General features: G+C 50.6%; 1 long non-coding RNA gene across 1 annotated transcript; it reads left to right on the top strand.

Moving 5' to 3' along the window:
• Positions 1-559: 559 nt before the first annotated feature.
• LOC102006949 lies at positions 560-2,417 on the top strand. Its single transcript, XR_264700.2, has 3 exons — positions 560-726; positions 1,245-1,946; positions 2,081-2,417. It is a non-coding gene; the product is annotated as an uncharacterized LOC102006949 (long non-coding RNA).
• The last annotated feature ends 13,523 nt before the right edge of the window (positions 2,418-15,940 follow it).

The raw sequence follows: 15,940 nt of genomic DNA on the forward strand, positions 1-15,940 counted from the left end.
TAAGAAAGGCTCTTGTAAATTAAAAAATAAAAGAAGATAGCAAAAACGAAACATTCGATTGAAGTTAAATTTCTCATGAAGTAGAAACAACAAAATGAAAAGCGGTAGGGAAAACATCAGATTAGGCCATCGGTCCGGGAGGTCTAAGCTGTAATTAATATGAGTTCCAGGAAGTGCAGAGGATGCCATCAAGCTAATCATCTACCAGAAAGTGTCTTTAAACAAGGACACAAGCTCCAGGCTGAAGGAATGACAGCCCCAACTCAGGCGCAGCGCAGCCCAGGAGCAGAAGGCACAAAGGCAACTTGGAGCTCCCAGACTGGGCCGGGCTGGTGGAGGCGGCCACAGGGTGCAGGCGCCGGCGGACATCCTTCTGAGTCCTCAGCCTGCTGTGCCCAGGAGGGTCCCTGGGAAGAGCCCAAGGCAGGCAAGTGTCCAGCGCCTTCCCTCGGGGGAAAAGCAGAGGGAAATTGGGATGGGGCCGGGGAGGCCGGGAGATTAGAGGCCACCTTCAGGAGGCTGGTTTAACCGGCCTGGGTTGGCCTGGTGTGCAGGTTTCAGAGCTTGGCAGGCTTCAGGCATATGCTGTGGTCCAGGGTAAGCTGCGGCTGGCCACAGCGGCTGGCCTCAGCGCCTGGGCGCGTGGGGAGGAAGCGGCAGCAGGGCGACGTGAGTCAAGGCCAGTCCCGTGCGGCGGTGTGAGGACTGTGGAGAATCTGAAGGGAGGTGAGGAGGGCGGGCAAGGGGGAGGGCTTGGAGGAGACCCCCGGGGAAGGGGCTGGGCTGAGGGAGGCTGTGAGGAGGAGGACCCTGCAGGATGGAAGGAGTGGACAGAGTGGACAGCACCCCATGGGCAGCTGGTGGAGAGGCCAGAGGTGCTGTCGGTGCCTGCTGACCGCCTACAGCCAGACCTGAGTGGGCTGCGCACAGGCCTGAGTGTGTGGACGTGAAAGACAGGCTTGAAGGTGTCCTGGCTCCCCTTTGGGCCTCCCCAGTCAGGATGCTGGCTCCTGGAGGGGTGACTGTGACCTGGGAAAGGTCACCAGAGTCCTCCCAGGCCAGGAGGTGCTGGGGTCGGAGTCCAGCCTGCGAGAGTCCCCTCCACTGGAACACTGCTGGCAGGCAGTTCCAGAGCAAGTGCGCTGGTTCTGGACAAAGCCTGTCTGCTCAGAACAAGCCTGCCCCTGACCTGGTTCTGTCCCGTGTCCAGACTCTCAGCAGAGAAATCCTTCTCTCACCTCCAGCTCCCTGGAAGATGTACTTTGTTATGCAGAAGGAACTGCAGTGAAGCCGGAGCTGCGTCTTGGTCCACGTTTCCATTCCCACGAGAATCACCAGGGAAGGGGTGCTGGGCGCCCACCCACATCTCTTCTGCCCCTTCTGCTCCCTGGTAGGAAAGAGCGTTCAACTCCTCAAGACTGAGTGAACAGCTGGCCTTCGGGCAGGCCCCGTCCCCACTGCCACCCTGACGCCTCGGGTCCAGGTTCACCTTCACACGAGGGAGCCTCGCGTTCCTCCGGCCAGAGGACACATCCTGGGGGCCGCAGGGGGATGGACAGCGGCCAGGCTGCCATCTCGATGGCTCTTGGGCAGCTGTCCTCAGCAGCCCACCCAAGGCTTATGTCCCATCCCAGGGTCCCACGGAGGTCAGCGCTGCAATGTGAAGCCTGGACTTTAGGATGCCAATGTCCACTTTGTGTCTCAAAAGTCCTTGACTTTAGGAAGCCCCAGGCTGCTGCTTTCCCTTTGTGTCGGCCAGCATGTGGAAGGCTCCCTGCTCCATGTCACCCAGGCTGTGCCCAGCAAATCAGCCCCTGCTGGGGGCACCCACCCCTCCCACCTTACCCGGCATTGCCTCTCGCAGAGAGAGGACGTTCCCTGTTGGCCGGGCCACACCTGGGCACACCCCCACTCAGGAGCCCACACAGCAGATGGCTGCGGTCCAGGTACAGAGGCAGCTCAGTGGTTGATGGCTGGAGAAGTGGGGTGGGGAGTGATTATTAATGGACATGAGATGGCAGAGAAGGGCCTGGCGCTCCCCAGCGGGTACCTGAGGTATCTTTCTTCTTCTGCCTTGCAGCCGGCCACAGCTACGCTGAGCACCCCATGACCACCCCAGGAGACATTTGCTTTGGTTGCAGCAAGCTCCAATCTACCAGGAAGCCCTCTCTCCCCGTGACTAAACAGAAAGTCTGAGCCTGCATATGTGCAAGCCCACCTTTTTCTTCTGTATGAACAACTTTCCCCATATCCTTAGTGGTTAGTCTGGGCACTATTCCCCTACATCAGTGCTGGAACCCTTTAACGCTATCAATGGTATACGTAGCCTACTGTGGCATGCGTGCCGTGCTTCACCACCACTGCCCTCTATGCCACAGCAGAAGTCTGAATAAAGCCTCGTTTGGGTGGCATGTTTTTGCCCATTTATGACTTCTATCTTGAGTAGTGCATGCCCAGCTGGCACACTCAGAGCTGGTAACACCAAAGGCTGCTGGCACTGTAAGCACACGGCAGCCGGAGTTGGCAATGCTAAGGGAGGCCAGCAGCCAGAGAATGGTGGAGACCAGCAGAGGCCAGGAGAGCTTCTGAGACCTGCTGGCAGCTGATGGTTCCAAGCAACTAGGAGAACTGCTAGCACAAAGAGTTGATAGCTGCTGGCACTCAGAACTCCAGGATCTTAATACTAAAACAGCTACACTTTGCCTATCCATGATTTCTTTCTTTGGTCCCGGGAATCAAACCCAGGACCTCGCACTTGCCAGGCAGGCACTGTGCCGCCCAGCTATCTCCCCAGCCCTGTTCATGATTTCTATACAAAGTGAGCGAAAGAATCCTCAGATGATTGGTAGCCTCCACGGGGTACCCCCCTTAGAGGAGTCTGAAGAAGAGAATGACAGTGGTGACCGTCCTCGCAGACTTGCCTCACAGATGGCAAGCAGGCACCTGAACCTGCGCTTTAGCGTTAGCCACAACTGAACTAACACATGCTTGATTTCCATCTTAGATGTGGCTAAGGACACACACCAGCTAGACAGATACGGGTCCTCTCTTGGGGGGATTAAAATGTTCTGGACTAGATAGAGGAAATGACTGGCCAGCTAGTGACTGTACTGAATGCCATGAAATTATCAACAATCAAAGAGTTAAAATAGGGTGTATGAAACTTACCACAAGTTTAACAATTAAGCCTATGTCAAAAATAAAGCACTGGAAAAGGAAAGACAAAGACAGACAGAGAGACAGAGAGATCTGAATCATTCCATTACATGATGCCTGGCAGCAGCAACCCTTGGTGTTAGAAGTCAGGGTGGTGATTACTCTCTCGGCAGTGACATGGAGGGTACCAAGGTTTCTGGGGAACAGGCACGTTGTATTTCTTCATCTGGTCTGGTCATGCCGATGGCCTTAGTTTTTGGAAATTCACAGTGCTGTACATTTACTTGATGCACTTTTTAGCACATGCATTTTTCTTGATGAATAACTTCAATGATAAAAAGCAAGCAATATTTCTCTCTAACTTTTCTTTTTGTGGTAGGGTCTCCCTATGTAGTCCAGGCTGGCCTTGAACTCATGGCGATCCTCCTGCCTCAGCATCCCAAGTGCTGGGATTACAGGCATGTGCCACCACACCTGGCATCTTTCTTTAATTGTAAAGAAATAATACATTCACTGAAGATAATTTGGAAACTGCGAAAGGAGAAAGGAAAGCCCACACCCAGGCTGACCTGAGGTCCTCTCTCACCACCCCTGGCCTGTGTCCAGAGATCCTAGAGAAGCCAGAGGCATGGCCAGCACTGAGCAGCTGGGGGCTAGGGAAAAAGCCTAAGGGTTTGGGAAAGAAAAAGCCAGAGCACCTCTGGTGGGTGGAGGCCACTTCCTCCTGGCACTCTGTGGGTTCAGAGTCTGAGGCAGCAGCCTTGCAGTCCTGTCGTTGCCTTTTGATGTTCCACTGCGCATTAGTTCTTTCTCATGGTGCTAAGTGCAGGACAGAGGTCAGCAGAATGTCGGCTCCTGTCCAGGAGACTTGGATTCTGGAGCAGGCGTGTCCTGGTGTTTTATAACCTTAAAAAATAACACACAGGTTCTTCAAACAGGGTGTTCATTTTGAAAACTTTCTGATCCACATAGCACATCTTGATCAGCATCCAAATACACATTGGCTTGGATCTGGGGAAGATTCACACCTGCGTGAGAAAAAGTGTTTCTCTCCCGGGTGGGACCCAGTTCTTGTTCATGACCTTTACTGCCTACTGCATGTGCTACTCACCTTGGCTTCCCAAGAAGAGTGTAAAGGATTCATTCTGATTTTTCCCCTGCTTTCGGAAGGCAGCTGTGCTCACCGCTGTACCTCTACCACCTCTTCCCTGAGTGTTGGAAACCCGAGGGAAAAGATTTAGAACATAAGCACCTTGTGGGCTGTAACCTCAGTGGGCATGAGCAGCACTTGAATGATCCTTCAGGCAGCAGGAGGCTGAGTCCCAGCTGCAAAGGCTGGTGGAACCCCCAGAACAAGGCTGGAGACACCCGGGTGCAGACCTGTGCAGGTGTATGCACACAGGTGAGTCTGCACTATCTAATGTCAACTTTGTCATGCATGGAAATGAGTATATGTCACACATACATCCTTTAAAATATAAGGAAGTGAGCACTCATGTTCCCAATGTCCAATCTAAGAAATAGGATATGACCAACCCCTCTGAGCCTTGGAAACCTGCTTCAGTGGCTTTCCCTGGATGGAGAGACCTTCACCTAGTTCATCTTGTCTTGGCCCACTTGGGCGTCTGTGACACAGTCCCATAGGTCAAGCAATTTAAAAACAATAGCAGTGCATGTCTCTCAGTTGTGGAGGGTGGAACTGGAGGTCAAGGTGCCCTGTGGTTAGGTTCTGTTGAGGGCTCTCCTCTGATTGTGCACTCCTGGTTTTCCCATGGGATGCAAAGCGGGGTGTGGCCTCTCTGAGCTCTCATCAGGGTATCACTCCTGTTCATGATGGCTCCACCCAAGTCACCTCCCAAAGGCCTTGTTTTATTTCAGATCTAAAGTCTCATGTGTTCAGAGGTGGGCCATTTGGAAGCTGATCGGTTCACAAGGGCACTGGACTTGTTAGTGGAGTAATTCCTGGATGAGTTCACAGCTAAGTGTGCTTTTAGGAGGTGGGGCCCGGTTAGATGCGGTGGGTTATTGGGGGTGTGATCTGGAAAGGTGCGATCTTGCCCCCCAGGGTGTATTCTCACCCCTCTCTCTGGTCCTCCTTCTACCCCTGCTCTCTGGCTGCCATGCGCGAGCAGCTTTCCTCCTCCACACCTTTCCCCATGCCATTTCTGCCTGGAGTCAGCCTATTGTGCACTAAACCTCTGAAACAGTAGCTGAAAGGGCCGGGGATGCAGCTCAGCAGCACAGGACCTCCCTGAAACTGTGGCCAAAATAAAACTGTCCTTCAGTTTTGGGTGCTGGGCATCTTGTCACTTGGACAGAATACTCAACACCTGTAATTTAAAGGAAGAGAAATTTTTTAGCTCACAATTTTCAGTGGGTTCAGTCTGTGATTGGCTGGCTCAAAGGCAGAATTGGCATGGTGGAAGGGTGTGGCTGGGAAAAACTGTTCAGCCAATGGCAGCCAAGAAACAGAAGAGCCAGGGACAAAAATACAACCTTCCAAGTCATGTTCCAGTGATCTACCTCTTCTGGTTAGGCCCCACCTCCAAACACACGAGGCGTTTGGGGGACATTTTAGATCTAAACCACAACAAGGACCAAAATAGACAATTGCTATCAAGAGTGGGGTTGTTAGCCAGACATGGTGGGATTACAGCCTATAATCCCAGCTCTCAGGAGGCTGAGGCAGAAGAATTTGCTGCAAGTATAAGATCATCCTGGGCTACACAGTGAGTTCAAACCCCGTAAAATTGTGGCACTATCTAAAAAAGAAAAAGAGAGAGAAATGGTCATTGTTATGACTGTACCTGAGCATGCGGTTCAGCGGCCTTTGGACCTGGTTTATGGGAGGAGTTTGGAAAGGTCTGAAGATGTGGGTCAGAGAAGTGCTAGAACGCTGTAAGCAGAGCTTGATTGACAGTTCCAGTGGGAGCTTAAAAGAACAAAATGGTGGTAGAAGTGTGGACAGGAAAGACCAAATGGAGAAGGTTCAGATTGGAACACAGACTCTATTAGAAGTTGGACTAGAGATTTGTATTACATTACAACAAAGAATTTGGGTATATTTTGTCCATGTCCTAAAACATTGTGTGATATTGAATTTAAAGATAGGAGACTGGGCCAAGGCCAATATAGCTCAGTGGCACAGTGCCTGCCTGGCAAACACAAGGTCTTGAGTTCAATATCCAGTAGCCAAAAAAATAAAAATAAAATAAAATAAAATAAAGGTGGGAAACTAATTAATTTTGCAAAGGAAATTTCAAGGCAGCTCAACATTCAGGTTGTGACATGGATAGTCCTAGCTGCTTTTAGCTAGGTCTATAGTGAAAATCAGGAGCAAAGATTTGAACATATTACAGTTTTGAAGAAAAGAAAGATGTGTAAAGTTGGAGCCAAAGAGAAAAGATTAGCAACATTGAAAAGAAATCAAGTACTGTACCCTGAGACAATAAAAAGGATGCCTTGAGGACATCTCTGGAGCTAGCCAGGCCCCACCTATCACAGGCTCAGGATGTAAAAGGGTAAAGTCTTTGAAAAGATTTTGCTTTGAGAAATGAGCCCCAGGGCCACCTGCTCACTCATGGCTACCTAGAGAGAAGTATTTCCTTCATTTCAGCCATCAGGTGCTCCAGAGGCTGTTGCAGCCATGATCCAAGAGGGTCCAGCTATTGTTCAGGCTGATGGAGCTGTTCAGGCAGAACAGCTGCCTGAACATGTTTTTTGGTTTTTCAGGCATGCAGAATGTAAGAGTTGAGGGGTCCTAGAGGCTTCCACCCAAATTTCAAAAGAAGGTCTGGGAGGCCAGACTACGTGCCCTCAAGAGGGCAATATGTGAAACTATGAAGAAAAGACAAAAGGCTGCCACTGAGACTCCAGAACATTAGAGGTGCCGGGAACATGAACTGTCTGCTCAGGAAAGCCACAGGTGCTGAGGAGATCCAACCTGAGGGAGCTCAAGTGTGCAGCCCGCAAGCCATAGGGGTGGGGCTTTCTACCCTTTGGTGTGCCCATTGCACTACAACCTCCCTGAGTGCTGGCTGTGGAGCTGCAGGATGTAATGTTTGTTATGCTGGGTTTTGGTCTTGCTCTGGTCCAATTCCTTTCTATTACCCTAGACCCCTCTTTTACTCTGTGCCATTGTATGTTGGAAGCATTTAACTTTTTTATTTTGTAGGGGCACACAGCTAAGAGTTTGCCTTGAGTTTCAGAGAAACTCTGGGCTTGGACTTTTGAGTAACGCTACACCTGTTAAATTTTTGGCAATGGTCAGAGTTGGACTTAAATGCATTTTGCATGATGAGATGGACATAAGCCTCTGGGGGCCTGGGGCAGAATTTTATAGTTTAGACCCGAAATGTTCCCCAAAGTCTCCTGTGTGCAGAGGTAGGGCTTTTAGGTTATTGGGTCATGGGGCATTGTGCTTGCCAGTGGATGAATTCATTGATGACTTGGTAGCTGAATATTTGATTTGGAGGTTGGGGCTGGCTGGAAGAGGTGAGACGCTAGAGGCTTGACCTGGCAGGGTGTATTCTCGTCCCATCCCTCCTCCCTTCTCTCTCTCATTCCTCCTCCTGCCAGGATCCTCCTGCCTCAGCCTCCTGAGTGCTGGGATTACAGGCGTGCACCACCATGCCCGGCTCCTTCAGACTCATTCTTGTCTTGAACAGCTTTCCTCTGCCTTGCCCCTGCTTTGGAGCTGGCCTGCTGTGGCCTAAATCCTTTAACACTGTGAGCCAAAGTGAACCTGTCCTTGTTCAGTTGTGTGCTGTGGGTATTTTGTCCCAGAGCCAGTTAAGTGGATAATTCTGGTCCCACCTTCATATAACATCACAATGAGCACTTGGAGAGACACAGACATCTTTCCGTAACATTCCACCTCTGACTCTCTTCCCGAATTCATGTCCTCACATGCAGAATACAGGCATTTCATTCCGATATCCCCAAGTGTCTTATCTTGGTGCAGCATCAGTACTAACACCTAAAATCCAGAGTTTCAGGTAAATGTTACCTAAATCTGATATGGATGAGACTTGACATGCAATTCAACCTAAGGCAAGTTCATTTCCAGTTATAAACCTGAGAAATAAAGCAAGTTATGTGCTTGTAAAATGCAGTGGTGAAGCAGGTATGGAGTAGGCATTTCCATTCTGAAAGGGAGACTGTAAAGGAGACAGGGGTGATGGGTCCCAGACCAGACAAGTCCAAAACCTAGCAAGGAAAAGTCCATGAGACCCTAAGGCTAAAAGAATAATCCTCTTTGGCTCCACACCCTTTCCCCTATGCCTTTCCCACCCACGCAGTTTTGCTAGACAGAGGTCCTACCTCACATCTCTGCTGGGCAGGTGTCAGGCTCCCACATCTGGCCTCAAAACTGAGGGAGGCCCCGATGAACTCTAAGCCAAATTCAGAGTCATTCTTTTCTTTTTTCTCTTCTTTTCTTTTCTTTTTTCTCTTCTTTTCTTTTCTTTTCTTTTCTTTTTTCTTTCCTTTCCCTTTCTTTTCTTTTCTTTCTTTCCATTCTTCTTTTCTTTCTTTCTTTCTTTTCCTCTCCCCCTTTTTTTTCTTTTCTTTTCTTTTCCTTTTCTTTTCTTTTTTGTCTTTTTGGGGCAGGGTCTCACTATGCAGTTCAGGCTGTGCTTGCGCTCACTTTGTAGCTGAGGCTGGTCTCGAACTTGCCAGGATTCTCCTGCCTCAGCCTCCCGAGTGCTGGGATTACAGGCATGCACCACCACGCCCAGCTCCTTCAGAGTCATTCTTGTCTTGAAGAACAGAGCTTGTTCCCACACAAACAGCTGCATCCCAAGACGTCTGACAACCTTCCTTCCTATCTCCTCCCCTTCAGGCCCCTGGCACTTTTCCCAGGTGGGCAGCTTGTGAGAAACTGTGGCTGTCTTTTCTATCGGAAGATATAAAGTAGACCACGTCCACTTTAGACGCTAGTGCCCCCTAGGCTGCCCCCACCCCACTCCTTACACCAGAATTATAAGAAACGCCCACTCATTAAATTCTGGAAATGTGGCTGCAGACCAAAGACAGCTTTTCAGTAGCCCAGGACTGTCTGTTCCCTTGACCCTCTTCCCTCCCACGCTTTGGGTCCTCCCCTTGCACTGAGACACTTGAAACAGCTAAACACGATAGACCGTAAGCCTCTGAAGTCAGCCAGTGAGGTTGAAGGACAGCTGCTTCCCATGTGCGAGCACGCAAAATCCCCCTGGCCTCCCCCACCACGCGCTGCCTCGAGGGTGAGCGCACGGGGTCCTTCTGCAGAAGTACTTTCAACTTCGCCTTGTCCGGCCCTCTTGCAGAGTGCGTTCTTTCGGGCACCGAAGTTCGAGTCTAGGGGCTCATTTCTCACAAGCTGACACATTTGGTGGCTCACGTCCCGCACTTTGTTATTCTCTTCCAAATACGCCTTCTCATTTTTTTCCCAAAATGGACAATCTGAGAATTTTCTGAATCTTTAAGGTCTAGTTCCCTTTTGCTTCACACAGTAATTTACTGTAAGTAGACAGGAAGAGCTGAGCTGGTTCTTCAGCACTGCCTAGAAATCTCAGCTAAATAGCCAGTGTTAGCCCTGTAAGCTCTACCGTCTGCAAAATACTAGCACACAAGTCTGCCACGTTATAAGCGGAGTCATTTTTTCTCCACTGTCAAATAAATGTTACTCATTTCTGTCGGAGGCCGCATCAGATTGGCCTTCACTCTCCACGTTTCTACTGACCGTCTGTGCACCATTACTTCTGTGCTCTTGAAGAAATGGAAGCTCTCTCTGCACCTCTCCTTCCCTCCTGAGATCCCACTGGGGTGGTCTTTAACATCATCACAACAATCATGGCTTCCTCTGCCATGTGCTTCAAAACGATGCCGTTCTTTACCTATTTCCCAGTTCCAGAGCTGCTGCCCCAGTGTTAGATCCTTGCTACAGGGGCACCCCTCCTCTTGGTGCCAAGTTCTCTATTAGCCAGGGCTTTTTGGAGGAACAGGACCAGAAGGAGATATACACCTATCACTTGCATACTGCATGTACATGTAGTTACGTGTTTGTACAAGGTGTACGATACCGGCTCCTGTGACTGCAGAGGCTGAGGAGTCCCACAGTCCGCCCTCTGAAAGCTGGAGACCAAAGACAGCGGGTGAGGTAGCTCAAAGGGCTGAGAGCCAGAGAGTCGTGGACAGGAGAGGATCAGTGTCCTGACCCCAGCCTTCCTCCTGCTTCCTGCTCCAGGCAGGAGGACTGCACACTGGGCAGGGAGGTCTCCTGTGGGAGAGTCCCCCGTTCATATGCTAATCTCTTCCAGAAGCAGCCTCACAGTTGCACCCAGAAGGGGTGCTTACCTAGATATGTGGGCCGTCCGTGGCCGAGTCAGGTTGACACATATCAACCACCAGTGCCAGCCATGTCCCCAACCTGTGTCTGCTGTCCCAAGGTCTGGCTTCAGTTGCCAGGGTGGCCAACGCTGCCTCGTGTGTGGGGCGGCGTGGAAACCCTGGGTTCTGCACAGTTTCAGGCAGGCCCCGAGGTGCCGCCCCAGGCTCCCCCTTGGTTGATTGTGTTCTTGGGTCCTGTGGTCCCTCTCGTCAGCAGCGTTGTCACAGTCCTCAGCCGCCCATGGGCACTCCGGACCCGCCTCCTCCCGTCCCACTCACCCGTTGGCCTGGGTTTCGCGGCTCCTTCTGCCCATGGCGCCTCTTCTCCTTCTGCCTTCTACGGTTTGGATGGGATTTTTGGAAATGAGCAGAGATAATTTTACGATCAAAAGTAAGTCAGATTTTGAGACAAGCTTTCAGTAAAATCTGCTCAGTTATGAACTATTTAACCGAAGAGATTGAGAACATCTTCCGGAGCGCTCCGCAGGGGAGGAGTCTGGACAGGCGGGCGGCAGTGGGGGGAGTGGGGCGAAGGGAGGGTGGGGTGCGGCTGCCCTCCCACTGGCCAGACAGCATCTGTGTGAGCACGCAAGCACGAGTGTGTGCAAGGTGAGTGTGCCCCGGGACTGTGCCTCTCACTTCCTCTCCATCCAGCGACTTGGCTTTAGTGCCGCGGGAAGCTCGAGGCCTCAGGACCCAGGAGGTGCACTGGGTGGTCTCTGAGGCCCCACTTGTTACCCAGAAACCCAGGGGACTGACTTTCAGAGGCTGCTTGTGCCTGGCAGATGGCGCTTGCTATTCAGCTGCCCAGATTCGCCCCTGGGCTGCAGGTGGGGCGTGGGATGTGTGACCCTGAGAGGTGCCCACTGCCACCGTCCCATAGCCTCCCAGCGCAAACAAGCAGGGAGACAGTCACTGTTTTCTCTCTCTATTACTGTGGCTCAGGGATGCAAACAGGGCATGCAGTGGGGATGGAGGTTTGTGCTCCCCAAAGCCCGTCCAGCCCCGGCAAGATTCTAGGCTCTGTGTGATCCCTGACCCCATGGGACCCCTCCTCTGTCACCTCAGTCTCTGTGCGACCTCTAACCCCATACGCCCCAGCCTTTGCGACTGCCAGGGCTTTATCTTAGGTGCTCAGAAGGCCACCTTCTCCACCCCGACAGGCAGAAAGGAGACAGGAACAAGGTGGATGTGGATTCTCCCATCCAGGTGGGAGGTACTGTCTGAGAGCCTCTCCCTTCTCAGACAAGTGGGTCAAGGTCAAGGGTCCAGAGAGAGGGTGTGGTGCAGGAGGCCGGAGAGGCATGGACACTTTGAAACTGCTGTTGCTTGATCTGAAACTACAGAGTCTCCCTGCTGTCCGTGCTCACTCGGGGAGCAAGCGGCGTGCAAAGAGGAACCTCCCCGGGGCCTGTCTTCCTTATCTGAACGCTAAGGAGGGAATGTGGCTCACTAAACTCAGTTTAAAGATCATTATGGAAAAGCTAGCATGGGCACAACGTACTTTCCTCCTCCTCTGCAGCCCGAGGCCCCTGATCTGGCCAGTTTGTCCTGCGGTGGTTCCTTGTGCCACCCTGGCACTGTTCTCCTGTCCTCTTTGAAGGCACTCATGCCCAGAGGTCCTGAACATTTTGGAGGTCGACTCTGGCCCGTGGCCATCCTGTTTGCAGCCCCACAGGCCGAGGCCTGCATCCACCAGGACCTGTGCTCTCGGGCCACGCTGGGCATCGTATCTGCTGCAGCCACCTAGAAACCCTTCAGTGCCTCACTGAGGAAGTTGCGGCAGTGTCCTGGGGCTGCAGTAACGAAGTACCCTAACCCAGGGGACTGAAGACACGGGTATTTACTCCCCCCTTTTCCCCACCTCAACACTTGAAGCAGTTCACCTCATCTGTTTCCCCGCTCTGGAATAGTGAACTAGAGCATGGGTGGTTCTTCTGGCCTCAGCCTCTGGGGTTCAGACTGAACCTTGGTTCTCCTGAGTTTCCGGCTTGCAGATGGCAGCTTGAAAGGCTCAGCCTCCGTGACTGTGCCCGCCAGCTCATTATCTGTGAGGCCACGTGTCACACAGCGATGTTGTGGACATGGTAGACCAGATGTATGATTACCCTGGCGCTGAAAACCCCTAGCACCTGGTGACTTCACACTGTCGTAACACATAGGGTGCTACGTTCCTCATCTGTGTGGGGATGCCTGCTGTGCTGCCGTTCTGCGCAAGTTCAGTTCATACGGCTATGTGCGGTACGTAAGGCTCGCTCATGATCACAAACGACTGTTACAGGTTTGTGTGTTGACTGTATACACATTTTCATGTTAGGCCACACTCCTTCCACTCCTAAAAAGTTTACTGTAAACAGTGCGCCGAGTTCTGCCAGCAGCTGCTCCGCACGTCTCGTGTTTACGTCTCTTGATTGCATCGGTTTCTGTTGTCCTTGATCTAATCTCGCGTTGTTTTGTTCATCACTGCCCCGGGAGTAACATGCTACATGGTGTACGTATGTACATATGTACGTATGCATGTGTAGTTTTGAAGTACTGGGGAATGAAACCAGGATTTTTGCACTGAGCTACATCCCCAGCCCTTTTAAAATTTAAAATTTTGAGACAGGTTCTCACTAAGTCTCTAAACTGTGCAGGCTGAGTTCAAACTTGTGATCTTCCCGCCTCAGCTTCCCAGACAGCTGGGAATACAGATGTATGCTACTGTGCCCTGCCCTTAATATTATGATTCTTAATAGCCTAAGTGTGTATTCAGATAGGCCATTTAGGTTTGTGTAAGTTCACTCTGTGAGAGTCACACATGACAGAATTACCAGAGAATACCTTTCTCAGAACTCATCCTGTTATTAAGCAGCACAGGACTCCTTTCTGTTCAGTTTTTCTTGTCCTTGATTTAATCTTGCCTTGTTTTGTTCTCTACTGCCCTAGGAGCAACGTGCTACATTGTATTTATTATTATTATTATTATTTTCTTCTGGTACCAGGAATCGAACTCATGACCTCGCACTTGCCAGGCAGGCACTGTGCCACTGAGCTAAATCCCCAGCCCCCTGTATTTATTAGTTATTTTTGTAGTACCAGGGGCTGAAGCCAGGCTCTGAGGAATACACCCACCTCATGCCTCTGTTTTGAAATGTTTTAGATCAGCAGATCAGTCATTATCATCGCTCTCTATGGTATCACATTAGCCTGGGCGCCTGGGAAGCACACCCTGGGACAAAGGTTTACAGGCGAGGAGTTTCCCTGGGGCTTTGTTTGGAGTGAACTAGGGAAGGAGGGAGAGCTGAGAAAGCAGGGCTTGCCCAGTTACCCACTGGTAACTCAGGTGTAGAATGTGGGATGTGTGAGGGCCATGGAATAATGTGGAGGGTCGTCTGGACGACCCTCCTAGAAAGAAGAGCCATCGTCTCCATTTTGGCTGACCCTGGCCCTATTTCCACGTACTGATGTGTGCAGAGCTGGCCGGGACTTTTCCTTATCCCTTCAGCTGGCTTTCAGCAATGCAGATCGGTCCAGCCGGGTGCTGATGTGTAGTTTCTGAAGCAAGGTGACAGGGCGGTGTTTCCCTGTCCCTACCGCTCCCAAAAAACGTGTGAGCTGAGGCGGGAGGGAGAGCTGCGGTCCACGCTGTTGGCTGGGTTCGAGCCTTGAGACAAGGGGCTGTGACTTCCCAGGGCATAAAAAATTACACATCAGAGCTGAAGCAGAGACCATCTCAAAACATTAGATACCATCTCCAATTGTGCTAAGCAGATTACTCTTTCTGCATCTCCTTCCTTCACACAGGGCTGCATATGGTGGAGGGGATTTCAACCTCCTAGCTAGCCCAGCTCACAGCACTCATGTACTTCCCACCATTCTCACGGTCCCTCATCCCAGAGCAATTCCCTTCTTCATGAGTTAATAATATCCTGTTTTGGCCTTGGGTCGAGGCCCCTGTTCCCGTTAGCATTATCCTACCTGGAATTAGGACCCCTTGGCTCCCCACAACTACAACTATGCCTTAGCATCTTTATTCTCACCATGGGTTGCACTGGAAGTGGTAGATTGGAATTAACTGGCTAGACTTCCAGTAACTTTTCCATGGGATTACAAATATAAACTTCCCAGACCTCAGTGAGCACCAGGAAGGGCTTGCTACAGAATAAGCCTTATCAGGTGAGGTCAGACTGAAGCATCATTCTCTGTCTCCCAGTTCCTGAGGCCAAAAATTCTGGTTATCTTACAGGGCACTGAATTGCCTTCTAGTCTCCGGTTGGGCAGGTGTGAGACTCCCAGGGCTGGGAGTGAAGGGTGCGGGGGTACGGGGCAGCAGCGGTGTGGGGTGGACGTGGAGGGGGCGGACACCTCACACAGCTGGTTGCTGTAGCCATCCCTGGAATCAAAGGTGTGGCCAAGAAGATTTGAAGAGGCACAGGAAATATCCAGCCAACAGACATTTTTCTACATGCTTATACTTTATAGCACCTACATATTTACTAATAAAAATGTCAACATGAAGGAAAAAGAAATTTAGCTGGGCATGGTGATGCATACTTGTAATCCCAGCACTGTGGAAGGCTGAGGGCAGAGGGGTGCAAGTTTGAGCCCAGCCTGGGCAATTTAGTGACTTAGCAAGACCCTGTCTCAAGAAGAGATGAAGAAGAAGAAGGAGGAGGAGGAGGAGGAGGAGGCAGCTAGGTAGCTCAGTGTGACAGTCCTGAGTTCATCCCCAGTACAAAAACAACATTAACAACAACGACAGCCCAAGAAACCTCACAGTTGTGGAGAGCAGAAGCCCAGAATCAAGGTGTTGATGCCTTCTGGAGGCTCTCACAGAGAATACATTCCAAGCATCTCCCCAGCTTTTGGTGGCCACAAAGGGCATGGCCCATCCCTGTCCTCACGTGTGCTCCCTTCGCCTTTCTCTGAAAGCTGCTTTCTCCTTTCCCACGAGGTCACCTGCCACTGGGTTTAGGGCCCGCCCTAAGTTCAGGATGACCTCATTTTAACATTCTTAGCTTAAGTACATCTACAAAGACCCCATTTCCAATGTCATATTCACAGGTAGGACTTGCAGATAATAAAAAATATATATATACTATAATCCCAGCCCTCGGGAGGCTGAGGTGGGAGAATAGCCATGTGTTCGAGACCTGCCTGGGCTACATAGTGAGTTTAAGGCCAGCCTGAACTACACAGCAAGACCCTGTTTCAAAAGAAAAAAAATATAAAATAGATTATATATCTATATATAGATATATAATCTTGTAAACCTAAAACTATATACCCATTAAAAATAACTCACTTCTTCTTTCTGTAGTTGCTTGTAAGTACCATTCTACTTTCTGCAAATTTAACTACTGTAGATATCTCATCTAAGTGGAATTATACAGTATTTGTCATTTTATGATTGACTTTTTTTTTTTTTTTTTTT

Source organism: Chinchilla lanigera, unplaced genomic scaffold (genome assembly GCF_000276665.1).
Source record: "Chinchilla lanigera isolate Chin_1 unplaced genomic scaffold, ChiLan1.0 scaffold00127, whole genome shotgun sequence".
NCBI lineage: Eukaryota > Metazoa > Chordata > Mammalia > Rodentia > Chinchillidae > Chinchilla > Chinchilla lanigera.